This window comes from Mercenaria mercenaria, unplaced genomic scaffold (genome assembly GCF_021730395.1).
Source record: "Mercenaria mercenaria strain notata unplaced genomic scaffold, MADL_Memer_1 contig_1963, whole genome shotgun sequence".
NCBI lineage: Eukaryota > Metazoa > Mollusca > Bivalvia > Venerida > Veneridae > Mercenaria > Mercenaria mercenaria.
In genome coordinates this window covers 14152-29956 of record NW_026459986.1, presented here as the reverse complement: position 1 = coordinate 29956, position 15805 = coordinate 14152, and positions in this window count along the sequence as shown.

Genomic DNA, 15805 nt, shown 5'->3' with positions numbered 1-15805 from the left:
GAAAATTGATAAGAATGCTAACCGTCAATAAATCTGGACAAGGGACATTGAGTATGAAACACTAGGTCATGAAGTCAACTAATTTGAAAACTTTGCTAACACTCTAGAGGCCACATTTCCTACACCCTACTCATAAAACTTTGTCAGAATGTTTGCATGGACATACCACATTCTTTACTTGATTTTCATAAAGCTTTGTCAGAATATCAGTATGAAGTTTAGATCAGGTTCAAAACTTGGTTTCCAGATGTCAAAAACTAAGTTAATAAGTTAAATCATAGAAAAACCTCATAGACACTCTAGAGGCTGCATTTCCTGCTTGATCATCATAAATGGTAAAAGAGAGGTTGAAAACTAGGTCACTAGGTAAAATTAGAGAAAAAGTTTTTAACACTAAGTCTTGGGAGGTCTCATTTTCTATTTGATCTTCCTGAAACTTTCTCAGAACATTTGTCACTAGGAAATCTAAGTCGTGTTTGAAACTGAATAATCTAGGTCAAAACTAGCTCACTAGTTTTTCTTGATTTATCACGGAGCTAGTTTTTTTTTCTGGATGGCTATATAGGAAACTTTGAAAATCTTCTACTCTGAAACAGCTGGCCTGATTTTGCAATAATTTTACAGCAATATTCCTTGGGTGACCCTCTACCCAGTTCTCTCATTATGGTGAATGTTCTAAAATCATGACTGGCAGGGTCTAGCTCATTTTCTTTCTTTGGCATATTTTCTAAAATCTTCTCAGAAATCGCTGGCCAAATTTTGAAGTAATTTCACAGAAATGTTTCTTGGGTGACTCTTTACCAAAATTGTTCAGTTTAGCTGTGAAACTCAAGTGGGAAATCTAGAGCCATCAATGTCCAGTGTGTTAATTGAAAAAAGCCTTTTTTTATCTAAATTCATAAATGTTTACATATGCTCAATCTATATTTCATTCCTACATTTGACTAGTTGGAAAAAACAACGGAAGTATGGACTATTGACTTGTTTCCCAAATCAATCTTGATACAACTAGATCAGTGGTCAATAGTACATATTTCAAGGGTCTTAAGAAAAGATTCTGTAGCTCATTTTGTAGAACCTCTTTTGTTCAGTTTTCATCCAGTCAGGTAACAGCAATTATAGTGATGTATAATATTTTTGGTACATTTTGACTATTAACTAGAAGCCATTCAATAGATGTAAGCATTGTTACATAATTACTGATGTAATTTTAAGAGCTTATACTTGAGGTGAACTGTAATTTAATGTATAAAAATGATAGCTAAATCATAAAAATGTTCGAAGATTTCTGGTATAGTTTATCATTTACTCTATCATTTGAAAAGTACAATTTGTCTGTATTGATTTAAATGAGAATAGACGATGACTGCATGTGAACTGTGATGTATATTTAAAAATTGTATACCAAGAAATAAAAAAATACTTCTAAAACTTATAAATTGATGCAGTAAAAACAACAACAGATAAAGAATAATAACTGTATATAACCATGATAGAACAGCAAAAATCATTAAAATTTAAATAACAAAAATGTTGTGCCCACGAAATTAAATTTGATTCCATACCTCATGTTTTTATTTCGCTGTAACCAAAATTTGTAGTCCTGTTTGGCACCATATAACCTATTCTGTTGTTGGTGTGCCGTAAAACCCAAATAAATAAATAAATGATTTAAATACGAATTTGTGGTTATCAAATTTTGGACATAAATTGATTGATTAATTGATTGATTAATTGATTAATTTTTGATTGGGGTTTAATTTCTTAATTTCTATTGATCATTGCAGTAATACAAGTTTTCAATTGTGTTAGTAGCAGTATTTGTTATAAATAGAAAAGACAAATGAGAGATAGTCAGCGCTGCTCATAGCTGTGAAATTAGCAGAATTAGGCTCCATTTTTCTGCAGATTTTCTTTAATTGAATAACATATCCTTGACATTGTTGTATAATTGTATTTTGCTTAAATATTGTTGAAAGGCCCGGGGTCTGCACAAGGAACGGTCATTATGATATAAAAATGTTAACGATGTACAAGAAGCCTTTTGCGAAGGAAGAGACTATACATACAAATGCATGACAGACATTTTCGCTGTTGTGAGAATTAATACACTAGTGTAACATACAATTCACCATTTACAATATTCCAGCTTAAGCATTATCTTTAAAGCCCCTTTACTATAACTGGTTGAGACTTTCAAACTTGGATTAATTTTAAATTTGTTTGTTCTTTCTTGGTATTTCCATGTTACAGATGGAGGAATGTTTAGTTGAATTTGCCATAGTCAGATGTTCCAATAAAGCTTTTTCTTTCAAGCTTCAAAAAAATTATAAAAAGAAAGTTTTTCCTCCTTGTCTCTTTCCTGTGTTGCCTGAAAACATACCAGATAAGTGATATATGACACATTTTAGACAACATGGAATAGAAAACATAACTTATTGAATTTCTGTCTGATTTTGATTCTGCCTTATAGGATAACACGATTAAAGCATTTTGGTAAGGGTAATACATGTACTATGTTACAGATCTACATAGATGTTTTGCAAAAATTCTTTTGTGAATATATGTATATACCAAAGGCCACCTTCACAAACACATTTTAGTGCTGAAGAGACACTAATCCTTTTTGGGATTTTAAGTCTGAGATTGAAGACTGAGTGTATGTAAATTGTTAATGCAGTAAAGTTGGGAATTTACATTGATATATCTTAAGGATATAAACCAATTTGTATGAAACCATAAAACATGTTCATTTAAATAAATCAAGGTAATGATGATGTAGTGTCTATTAAGTAACTTTATACGCTCGTCAGGAAAGAAAACAGCATTTTCAATATGGCGGCCAATTAACCAGTTCGATTTGATTTCATACAAACGATTAGCCGGTTTCAAAGTTTTGAAATCCCAGCACTAGCTTATATTATTATTATACTTATATGTACCAAGAAAGTATACTACACAATGTCAACTTATAGTACATTTTCTTATCTCAGTATTGCCAAAACTAGAATTATCAAACTGATTATCCAGAAGTCTACAATGAAATAATACCTTAAAACCATATTATGTATGGTGGTCACAAAATATTTGCAGTTTCTACCTGTACTAAGAAATTCAGGAACACTGGTCAGGTTAACTGCCCCCGTTACATGACTGAAATACTGTTGAAAAATGGCGTAAAACCCAAAACAAACAAACAAAACCTGTACTAACAACTTTGCCACCATTTTGTGAATTTGTTGATAGTTAAAATTATAGCATGTTTGATAAATACCTGCTACTGATATCAAAGCAACATTTTATGCCCCCAGTGTCATAGAATCAAGAGACATACAGTGTCAGACAGACAGCTCATACATCTGTCACACATTCCTGTTCAATCCAATTAAAATGGAAACTTTGTATACATCATCAGCATGAAGTGTCATTCCTTGGAGTTTCATGTCTGATTTTATGTTTTGGAGTTGTGGCCCTTTAGACAAAGAGCTATAAAAATAATATTATTTTATACTTCTTTGCTGTATATTATAAAACATTACAACTACATCAGAACAGTGGGTTCTCAACTCCTGCAGTGAACCCTTGTGTACTTCAACATCAAGTGCAGATTTGCATGGTGACCGGACTTTTATGCCAAATTAATTTTCTGGAATTCTGGTCTTGCTGTGGATTTTATTTTTATGACATCTTCAAAGTAGAGAGTGTACTTTGTTTTGCTCATTGACTGTCAGTCCGTCTGTATGATTGTTGGTAGACAATTTGGTTTCCGATCATTAACTGGAGAGTGCTTGGTCTCATAGTCGTCAACTTCATAAGATGTTTGCCTGTGGTCAGTAGGTGACCCTTATTCTTTTGGAGATCACTATTTCAAAGGCCTTTGGAAACCAAAGAATGCCCCGACATGCGGCTGGCAAATTTCATAAAATGATTGCCTGTAGTTAGTAGAAGACCCCTATTGTTTTAGAGGTCAGTATGTCAAAGGTCAAGGTGATAGTAAGTCAAGACTGAAGACGGTGCACGGATTAATAACTAAACACTCTTAAATAGCCTATAGTCATCAAACTTCTTAGTGTGACTGCCTGTGGTAAACAGATGTATCTAACTGCTTCGGGAGTGTCGAGGCCACAGTGCTCGTGAGTCTGAAAATACTTCCCGCTCAGTAAGTAAAGAAAACTAGATTACAGTTTGCAAACTATATATGGTGACTGTCTTTGGTCAGGAGATGACCATATTTGGAGGACACGTGGTCAAAGGTCAAGGACACAGTGACCTCGAGACTTAAAATGGTTTCTGCTCGCTGCCTTCAAACTTCGTAAGTTTTTTGCTTATGGTCAATAGGCCAAAAGACAAAGTCATGGTGAACTCTGGACTGAGAACGGGACAGACATAATTGAGACACAAGTTTTATAAAATACCCTTGATCTTTCCAGACACCATCCAGACATGAAACAATAGATGTAGTTGCTTAACTTGCAAACAGTTCCAAACTCTTCCGGTATTTTGGCCGTGTCTGTGAAAAGCTAATATCAACAGCAACTAGAGCTACTTTTGAGAAAAGCGCATGTCTCCCACAACTGCCTAATCATCTTAATAGTAAAAAAAAGTACACCGCCAGGAGTAAGTTTTGGTTAGGTAATCCAGGGCCACAATTCCGAAGTGCCTTGTCCGATTTGGCTAGTTATCGAACTTGACCGAGGACTTATTGGAAACACATTTTGTTCAAGTTTGGTGAAGATCGGATGAGGAATGTTCGACACACACACAGGCAGGAGTTAATCAAGATGTCTCCCGCCACACAGTGGTATGGGAGACATAATTAAGGCATTTGGATGTGCCTTAAATAAAATCGCAACAATGTCAATGATATTAGGGTGCTGTTTTTTTCCGAAGGCCTCGCAATAGGGTAACCCCATGTAATTTCTCCGTCATAGCCAAAGAAAGGGTCGGAGAACATCTCCTTCTTGTATTACAAAACCTCATACATGAATCATAATAAATTGGAGTTAGTTTGATTTTTCATACAAACACGCAATATAAACATAGGGCCTACTTCTAAACAATAAAGATGCAATATGTTTATGACCCAATAATTTTTCATCTCTAACACAACGGGCGTTACTAAGGGAGATAATTCCCTGTGATTCGATATATTTGAGATATTTGAGTTGTAGGTATTGCTTAAGAAATAGAGAATAATAGGTTAGTGCCGTAGATGAGAAAGTTTATCTGGCGAGGTGGAGGAGGTTATCGGGTGAGCCGAAGGCGAACCTGATAACGTCCGGAGCCGAGCCAGATAAACTTTCTCCATCTTAGGCATTAACCTATTATTCTATTTATCTTGTCATTATTTCATTTTCCGATATTTGGCAATTTATTTTACAAAAATAAGTGTGCGACAACCGCTTCAATGACGTCATATTCGTAATGACGTCACTTATATAATGACGTGATTACCGGCAAAATCGCAATAACTTCTTCGTTAAAGGCGTACGCTAGAATTCCCTGTATATGAGATGGGCGAAAATTTTCCCAATAACAGAATTTCTTTAAACTTTGGATATTGAAGGACAATCATCTAAGAAACAAACAAATGCAATAAAAATCATAGGTCACCGGATTTGAAAAAGAGTTATCTGCCCTTGAAAACGTCATTTTTGGGGGAAATGCCGTTTTCAAGGGCAGATAACTCTTTTTCGATACCGGTGACCTATGATTTTTATTGCATTTTTTTGTTTCTTAGATGATTGTCCTTCAACTTCCAAAGTTTAAAGAAATTCTGTTATTGGGAAAATTTTCGCACCAAATTCTAGCATACGTCCTTAATAATATTTATCCTGTCACTTGCAGTATTTTCGACCCGATATCAGGGTGCCGTATATCTTTCTTGATATACCGTCAGTTGATCATGTGACCAGTGATATACGGTCAGTTGATCATGTGACCTTATGATCGATATTGTTGTCATAAGAAATTTTGCAACGAAACCATCATCATTGTGTTGGAAATGTCCGAACTAAGAAAATGAGTGGTCAAATAATGAGTTTTTATTCAAAAACGAGGAAGTTATTGCGATTTTGCCGGTAATCACGTCATTATATAAGTGACGTCATTACGAATATATGGGGGTTAACCCCTCCCGTACCTCAAAATTTAGACTCAAAAGGTGCAGCTGGGGCCACTATTTTATACATATCTTTCAAAACAAATTCCAGGGTGGGGGAATGCCCTGACCCAACTAACAGGAGGAGTTATCCCCTTTAGAACCTAACCTCATCTGGCTCACCGAGGCCGCCTTCATTCTTAGCTGGTGCCGCTCCCCCACCCCAAAGAGATATTTCTGGAACCGGGTGTGTTATACATACACTTTGCATTCTTAAAACGATAGCTGATATCGGACATATTATTATTGTACTATTTTATAATCTCAAATCTCCTAATGCAGCTTTAATGAATATGAATAAATTCTGAATTGACGGCTCGTTTGAATAGAAAGCAAAATGCTTTTAAAACCGTTTTTGTTGGCTTCAGAATATCTCTACACTTTATAAGAGATGTCTGAAAAGTATTTGTCGTGTTTTCATGTCGGCGGGGTGAAACCTTGAAAACACGAAAACATGGCAAATAAGATATTTGTCGTGTTGGCCGGGTGAAAACACGACAAAAAAGGGCGCCAACACGACATCTTTATATCCGACAACACGAAAACTCGACAGATAAGTTCGTCGTGTCGGCGCCCTCTAAATGTAAAGTTTTCGCGTCAAATTCGTCGGGTATTCGCAATGCCAACACGAAAACTCGACAAATTAGGTATTTGTCGAGTTTTCGTATTGTCATGTTTTCGCCCCGCCAACACGCCGATACATTATGGCAGAAATCAGCCGCCATAGTTACTAGTACATTGTATGCGCATACGACGAGAAGTGAAGGAAATCAGTTCAATCATTGTAGCACCTTGTATTATATCAATTACACTGAAACCTCCCTAGTCCGTCTCTGTGTTGGAATCATTTTTGGTCGGTTATTTTATATTGCTACAATGACAGTTCACCGATTTATTCAGAGGAAGTTATTTAAGAAATAATATATCTCATCCAGTGATTTGTCGTTGAATAAATCATTGCTTGGAGTTCAGATGCGAAGGAATTATATCACGAGGGCGTAGCCCGAGTGATATAATAATACGCATCTGAACGACAAGCAATGATTTATTCAAGAGCAAATCACTAAATGAGATATATTATTTCGATTCTAACACGTTATAAAGGATTTTAAAGTACATCCTTGATGACATGCATTAAATATTTGCCCGTTTTCAATCGGTTTCTTTTCCAGCGCGCCGCTATGCCGCTTGACGCCATCACGTAATAACTGTGACGTCAGAACAGTGATTTGTTGTATGATAATTCACTGCTTTCTTCCTTCTTTGTTTAATAGGAAAATGAATCGGATCGTGTTAGAATAATGTTTAATAGCGTCATACTTACGCTATGATGCACAATTAATCAGGAATCATTTTCTACAAAATTCTTTTCTTTTTAATAAAAATTCATCTAAAACAGCAGTCCCTCATCCAGCTGCAAACGAGTGTTTACATTAATGACAAAGACTTGCACTGAACAAGTGTTTGTGACTGGATAAGCACATATGTGGGCTCCTGGCTCATGTTTTTTTTTGTTTCAATCTAAGCATGAAAAATAATATAAAACTAGTTAGAAAACTAATCGATGACAGCGAAAATGCATTCACCCAGCCATATTTATCCACCGTTTCCGCGACGAATCCTCCGCCGTAGCAGCATTGGAACCACCGCGAATGCTATGGTCAGCCGGTCCGGATGGATGTGCAGTTTCCAATTTCGGAGGCCTCATTCGACTAGAGGCAAATTCTGCCCATAGAAACATCTATTGAAAAAACAACAACAACAACATACGACATCTTTCATTCAGCAATATGATCTTCAGACCATATTATGATAATTATGCATGGCAGGGTTTTTTTTGTGATTTTTTTACAATAACTGTATCTAAGTGTTAAAAGCGCCAGCAACAACTGGTACATGAATCTGAGTTTTCTTTGAAATGCAGCTGATTTTTTAAAAATGATTTTGAATCTGGCTATCGTTCCGTCGGGAAACTGTAGAAAAGTTATAAAACACTTCTGAATATTAATCAAACTTTATTTGACATCTATAGAGCTAGACTAAGTTAGCCGGGCATGCCTTTTCTCTCTTTCTCTGTCTCTTACCCAGGGGATTTCACTCGCTCTGTCCCTCCCATGCGTTTCGGTATTTCTTGCGTTTTCGTAAAAATATTTCCAGGTGGATAAAGCGCCAGATTTTTCACCCTGGACAAGCCAAAATCATATTATCTTCTGTCCTTTTGACTTATGTCGATGCCCCTAACGTGGGTTGTGGATATGGGGTGCCAGCTATTGTACCTTAAATGTTGCAGACCAGTGCAAGTGAATATGAACCTGTTAACGTTGTCTGTGGGAAGATGAAATAGTTTGACAACACCTCCTGAAAGTTTGCGAGTGTTCCTGCAAGCGTCGCAGACCAGTACAAATGGATTTGAACCTTTTGGTAAAAAGTGGATACAGGAGGAAGAACTCGTTTTGCACCGTCTCCTTAAAGTATGGTAACTTCACATCATCTTCCTTTCTGCCTTTGACCATAATAACTGGGAATTCATCAGGATTTGATATTCCTGTTGGAAATAAGATTGTCAAAAAAAGCCACAAAAAAACAAAAAACCAAGAACATACACCTGACAGACGTATATTCGGACAACACAGATTCCATTAAATGAAATTTAAGGTTCATAACTGCCTGGCAGTCATTAATACATATCACATCAAGTGCGAGTGCGGGTCACTTCTCAACATAAACAGGGCTATTTGTAAAACACATCCCCAACCCACTACCCCCATGATGGCCCATCGGAGGCAGTTGTGTATGTAATGTTATATGTTGACCACAGGCAATCATGATATGAAGTTAGACGACTGTAGGTCGAAGCGTACTTTAGTTACTGAGCGGAAATCGTTTTCATTCCAAAGGTCACTGTGACCTTTGACCTACTGACACCGAAAACAAAAAGGTCATCTACTTACGACAGGCATAATACTTGCACCACATGGTTCACATATCATTCCATCAATAGCGATTGTAAGACGTAAGAAAGCATATACATTATGTATATTATTATGTCCATTATTTATATTTCTTTATTGTCTCAGCAGCTTATGTATTTCCATATATGTGTATCCAGAAACAAAATAACCCCTACTACTGGAATCCATGCTTTCTTCCATTGTTCACTTATGTCTGCGCATGTCAGACAGGGGGGAGTTAATTAACACGGCAGTGATAACACGATGGTGATGACACGACAGTACAATAACAAGATGATCAGGGGAGAAGGCACGAAGACAAAAACACGAAGTAATATCGCATGTTTGTCATCATCACTCCATCACCACCGTGTCATCGTAGTATCGTGTCATCGTCATCGTACCTTTGCGTCTTCGTCATCGTGCTTTCGCTCCATCACCATCGTCTCATCGTAGTATCGTGTCATCGTAGTATTGTGACTTCGACATCGTACCTTTGCGTCTTCGTCATCGTGCTTTCGCTCCATCACCATCGTACTATCAGGACACCGTACCAGCATGTACATTTTCGTAGTGTACTAAGTGGGTGGGATAAGATTATATAGTAAAACCTGCTTTAGCGGGCACCTCTGTTAAGCATCCAACCTGTCTTAAGCAGCTAGTGTCTTATTTCCCAAAATGGTCATTCATTCTATAAATTGCCTGCATTTAGCAGCCACCTGCTGTAAGCAGCCACTTTTTCTCACTTCCTTGGCTGGCTGCTTAAGACATGCTGTACATAATATTATATTTAGTGATAGAGTTTCAAGCGCTGTGGGTATACAAGAAAAATATGTGCTACCTTCAAATATTTCTTTCGCCAATTCTGTAAAACTTGTATCGACGTTGTCATTATTATGTCACTAAAGTCATCATAAAATTAAGAAATATTTTAACACGACCAGACTTGTTTTCCTTATAAACAAAGAAGGCGGAAATTTACAGTGTATAGACTCTCTGTACGCCCAAACGGAACTCGCCAAAAACTAGGCGTTCAAAAATCAAAACACAATTTTTTGCTATCACGGATGGCTTGGATTTTCTTTGTTTATTTCGTTAATATCGCATAAAGTAAGTGTATTTTTAATTTACGTATTGTCTAACTGTTTTCGCAGTTACCAAACACGCCTGATAAAACTCATTATATACTTAATTTTAAGTCAGATCGTGTGTTGATATGTGTTCGATTTTGTAATGAAACTGTCAATTCTTTGAAATACATGTATCTTGCATTTTGCAAAGAATTTAAACCTTCGCTATTTCGTAGATAAATATCATACGCATAAATAAATACTAGCATGTGGTAACGGAAAATGTGTTTTTCTGAGACATGTATACCGTTTACACTGTCCCACTATTCGATACATTACTGGCCCACTAATCGCAATTTTTCGACGCTAAGTCGAAAAACTGTACGCCAAGTAAAACTTCTTTTCATTTTTATATTTCAATGTTTTGACTTTTTTTATGTTAACCAACAGTTAAAATATGATAGTTATAATTTCTTTCGTTTTCAGAACAGTAATGGACAAGTTTAGGTGTTATTACTGCAATTTCGATTCCACTTGTCGTATAGATTAGTGTTTATTATTAATATAAGCATTGGTCCGCCGCGCTAGACCAATTTAATTTAACAAACTCTAACCTGCATAGTTTTTGTAATAATGACTAGATTCTTTACACAGTTAGGAACATTAATCACTTACGCATTATTCATTAAATTGTTACGTGGCACAACTCGGTGTTTGATCCACTTCCGGCATCTAAGAGACTTGTTCGGACTTTACGACGGGGACTTTATCATCATTCACAGAAGAAACTGCTGCCGTCGGCATGGTAACTGGTAATTTCAGTTTACTTTAATATCCGGCTCCAGAGCACCGCGGATATCATTCAAAATCTAACATCCAGGTCTCTCGTTTTCATTCATAGGGAATCGATCCCACCAATTTTCGTCTACAGTAAGATGCGATATATATACCGAATGAGATATACTATCAAATTAAAAAATGTGGTCTTCCGGCATGTGCACAGAGCGTCTGACTTCGGATTTTTTTTGGAAAAATACGCATTTTCATTGTGCGTAATAAGCGTCCACATAACTTGTCCGAACCGCAATGTCTTGCACATCAGTACAGATATGTGCAGTTTTTTTTTATTCCAAAATCTACCTTTGAATATTTCTACTGTAACGATTCCCAATTGAGACACTGCTTATTTCATATTAATTATTGCAGTGTTCGCTACAGAACAAACTTGAAATAACCCGGCTCCTAGTGATTTCATTAGATATTCTCCATGTCTTACTAATTTGAATAAAGCAACACGATAGCTGAGCGGGACTCGTTTAATTGGACAGACTCTACCAGGTAATCAGGGTCTGTAGGCGGAGCTTAAATTTGAAAACAAAAAAAGAGTTTCAAACACTAAGTATAACATCTTTTGTGACCTTGACCTTGGGTATAATGGACACAGCCCCTGCATAAAAAGGCTTTGTTTGTATGCTGCACAATGTATATGTGAAGTTAAAGTAAGATACATGTATAAGCAAAAAGAAGAAAGGATGCGACAGAAAAACAAAAGATTGCTGAAAACTTTAACCAAGAAAGCCAACGCCGAAGAATAGCACCTCTATTCTACGAATAGTGGAGCTAAAAATACAAAGAAAAGAATGAAAAACAAAGTATCCTGTCAAACTGAGCGGAATTAATATATATTTTTCTCGTATATTAGCGGAAACACGCATACAGACTCTATTTCTTGTCCAAGACAAGAACATCGTTGGTGAAATAGACCAATAAATACGGTTTGACTGTCGCAAGTAATATACAATACAAAACTTATATTTATTAATTTAATAAGTACAGTGTATGGAGCTTATAAGCCCAAACACTTCATCATTTTTATTGAATAGTCGTACATTGTTTTGGCGAATAGTGGACTAGGCAGTCAGTGCAAAATTCAGATGCATATTTGATTAAACAATATTTCTGAATCAACAATTCAGGATTGTAAACTCAGTCTGTAGAGCATCGGAACGGTATTCCGAGGCCCCGGTTTTAAGTCCCGGTCTGGCTGCACATTTTTCTCCCCGTTTAGATATTCAAGTCCTAAACCGTGACATATTTCCCCTCCATTTTTCAAACTTGGCAGGAAGTTATGTCTTTTGATAGAGCAGACGTCTAGGACTAATTGTGTCTATTTCCGGCTATATTTAAACGAGATGGGAGCAAAAGAAAAAAAATGGTTAGAATGCTAACTAATAAATTCATACGTTTTTTTTTTTTACTTTTAGCGCAGTGATGTCAATAACTTTAATATATTTGTAGTTGCCTGATATTATTAAAGTACATATTTTTTTTATCAAAGTATGTATAAGCGCATGCAGGTATCTTTATTGATCATTTTAATATCTTAAAATGTTCGGCAGGATGTGCACGTTGTGTTATTTCAGTGAGGTAAATATTTAAGCCAATGGTACTCGGAATGAATTATATAACGTCACTTATTACAAATATTTAAAATACATGTTCGAGAGAGTTTGTTTTTCTTATCTATTTTTCCTGGCGAATACTGTGTTTTATAAATAATAAAAACTGTGTTTTATAAATAATAAAACAAAATTTGAAATATTTAAACACTACCTTTTAAAATCTGTTATAGGTACGCAGTCATTTTCAAAATTAAAACTTGAACACTCATTTGAATACAAAAATGTACTTGAATATGCTGCATCTGACTGCCTATAAGCTGCATCAGACTGCCTATAAGCGGCACCTTGCTGTCTGTAAGCTACATCTGGCTGTCTATAAGCTGCATCTGACTGTCTATAAGCTGCACCTTGCTGTCTATAAGCTGCACCTTGCTGTCTATAAGCTGCATCTGGCTGTCTAAAAGCTGCACCAGACTGTCTATAAGCTGCACCCTGCAGTCTATAAGCTGCATCTGGCTGTCTATAGGCTGCATCTGACTGTCTATAAGCTGCACCTTGCAGTCTATAAGCTGCATCTGACTGTCTATAAGCTGCATCTGACTGTCTATAAGCTGCATCAGACTGTCTAAAAGCTGCATCTTGCTGTCTATAAGCTGCATCTGGTTGTCTAAAAGCTGCACCAAACTGTCTATAAGCTGCACTCTGCAGTCTATAAGCTGCATCTGGCTGTCTATAAGCTGCATTTGACTGTCTATAAGCTGTCTATAAGCTGCACCTTGCTGTCTACAAGCTGCACCCTGCTGTCTATAAGCTGCATCTGGCTGTATATAAGCCGCACCTTGCTGTCTATAAGCTGCATCAGACTGTCTATAAGGTGCACCCTGCTGTCTATAAGCTGCATGAGACCGTCTATAAGCTGCATCAGACTGTCTATAAGCCGCACCTTGCTGTCTATAAGCTGCATCAGACTGTCTATAAGGTGCACCCTGCTGTCTATAAGCTGCATCAGACTGTCTATAAGCTGCACCCAGCTGTCTATAAGCTGCATCTGACTGTCTATAAGCTGCATCAGACTGTCTATAAGCTGCATCAGACTGTCTATAAGCTGCATCTGGCTGTCTAAAAGCTGCACCAGACTGTCTATAAGCTGCACCCTGTAGTCTATAGGCTGCATCTGACTGTCTATAAGCTGCATCTGACTGTCTATATGCTGCATCAGACTGTCTATAAGCTGCATCTGACTGTCTATAAGCTGCACCTTGCTGTTTATAAGCTGCATCTGACTGTCTATGAGCTGCGCCTTGCTGTCTATAAACCGCACCTTGCTGTCTATAAGTTGCATCTGGCTGTCTTTAAGCTGCATCTGACTGTCTATAAGCCGCATCTTGTTGTCTATAAGCTGCCTCTGACTGTCTATAGACTGCATCTGACTGTCTATAAGCTGCATCTGTCTGTCTATAAGCCGCACCTTGCTGTCTATAAGCTGCATTTGACTGTCAATAAGCTGCACCTTGCTGTCTATAAGCTGCATCTGGCTGTCTATAAGCTGCATCTGACTGTCTATAAGCTGCACCTTGCTGTTTATAAGCTGCATCTGACTGTCTATGAGCTGCGCCTTGCTGTCTATAAACCGCACCTTGCTGTCTATAAGTTGTATATGGCTGTCTATAAGCTGCATCTGACTGTCTATAAGCCGCATCTTGTTGTCTATAAGCTGCCTCTGACTGTCTATAGACTGCATCTGACTGTCTATAAGCTGCATCTGTCTGTCTATAAGCCGCACCTTGCTGTCTATAAGCTGCATCTGACTGTCTATAAGCTGCACCTTGCTGTCTATAAGCTGCCTCTGACTGTCTATAAGCTGCAGCTTGCTGTCTATAAGCTGCACCTGGCTGTCTATAAGCTGCATCTGACTGTCTATAAGCTGCACCTTGCTGTCTATAAGCTGCATCTGACTGTCTATAAGCTGGACCTTGCTGTCTATAAGCTGCCTCTGACTGTCTATAAGCTGCAGCTTGCTGTCTATAAGCTGCACCTGGCTGTCTATAAGCTGCATCTGACTGTCTATAAGCTGCACCTTGCTGTCTATAAGCTGCATCTGACTGTCTGTAAGCTGCATCAGACTGTCTATAAGCTGCACCTTGCATAGCTGTCAAGGCTCCACAAAGGCCATGAGTGAGATCGGGGTTCGAAGGGAAGGTTGTCCCTCGTGGGGGTCTGGAGGGTGATGATTCCTAAAAGCCGGAAACGCCCTCACACGGAAAATTTAGATTTTTAACACAAAATAGATCTGGTTTTGAATAGTCTCCCTCCATGTTCACTTTTTGTGACGTTTATTCATGCGGTAGAAATAACACGTTGCACCGTGTCAACGTCCCCTCGCATGTTTGATTCAGTAATTTTCTACGAAAAAACAATTGATTGCTTTATTTCTTTAAAATGCGTGTGACCTTGAATAGTAGGCGTGTGAGCGTGATCTATGATCAATATGCGTGTGACACATGCGCAATGCGTGTGTCTTGACAGGTATGCACCTTGCTGTCTATAAGCTGCATCTGGCTGTCTAAAAGCTGCACCTTGCTGTCTATAAGCTGCATCTGGCTGTCTATAAGCTGCGTCTGACTGTCTATAAGCTGCACCAGACTGTCTATAAGCTGCACCCTGCAGTCTATAAGCTGCATCTGGCTGTCTATAAGGTGCGCCTGACTGTCTATAAGCTGCACCTTGCAGCCTATAAGTTGCATCTGGCTGTCTATAAGCTGCACCTTGCTGTCTATAAGCTGCATATGGCTGTCTATAAGCTGCACCTTGCTGTCTATAAGCTGCATCTGACTGTCTCTAAGCTGCATATTGCTGTCTATGGTAGAGGTAAAGATGTAAAGAGAAAGGCCAGTCCTCGACGTCGGAACAACGATGAGAAAGACACTAGGCTTACCCAGCCAGACCCAAGTGAGTTACGTTTAAGTTTTGTTAAGACACTATTAGGTCAGCGGTTATTAATATACCGAAGGGATGTGGTGGCAATGCAAATGAAAATGCTTCACGTCCAAATACTAGGTCTAGATCGAATCATAGACCTACATGTAGCGAGTTTGTTTCAAATGTAGGCGTACAAGAACCGCAAACTAGCGATAGAACGCAAACAAACCAGTCCGCATCGAACCTTCAAGCTATGATTTAAATATTTTAGGCAGTCAGAATGATGTAGTATCTCCGGCCCTA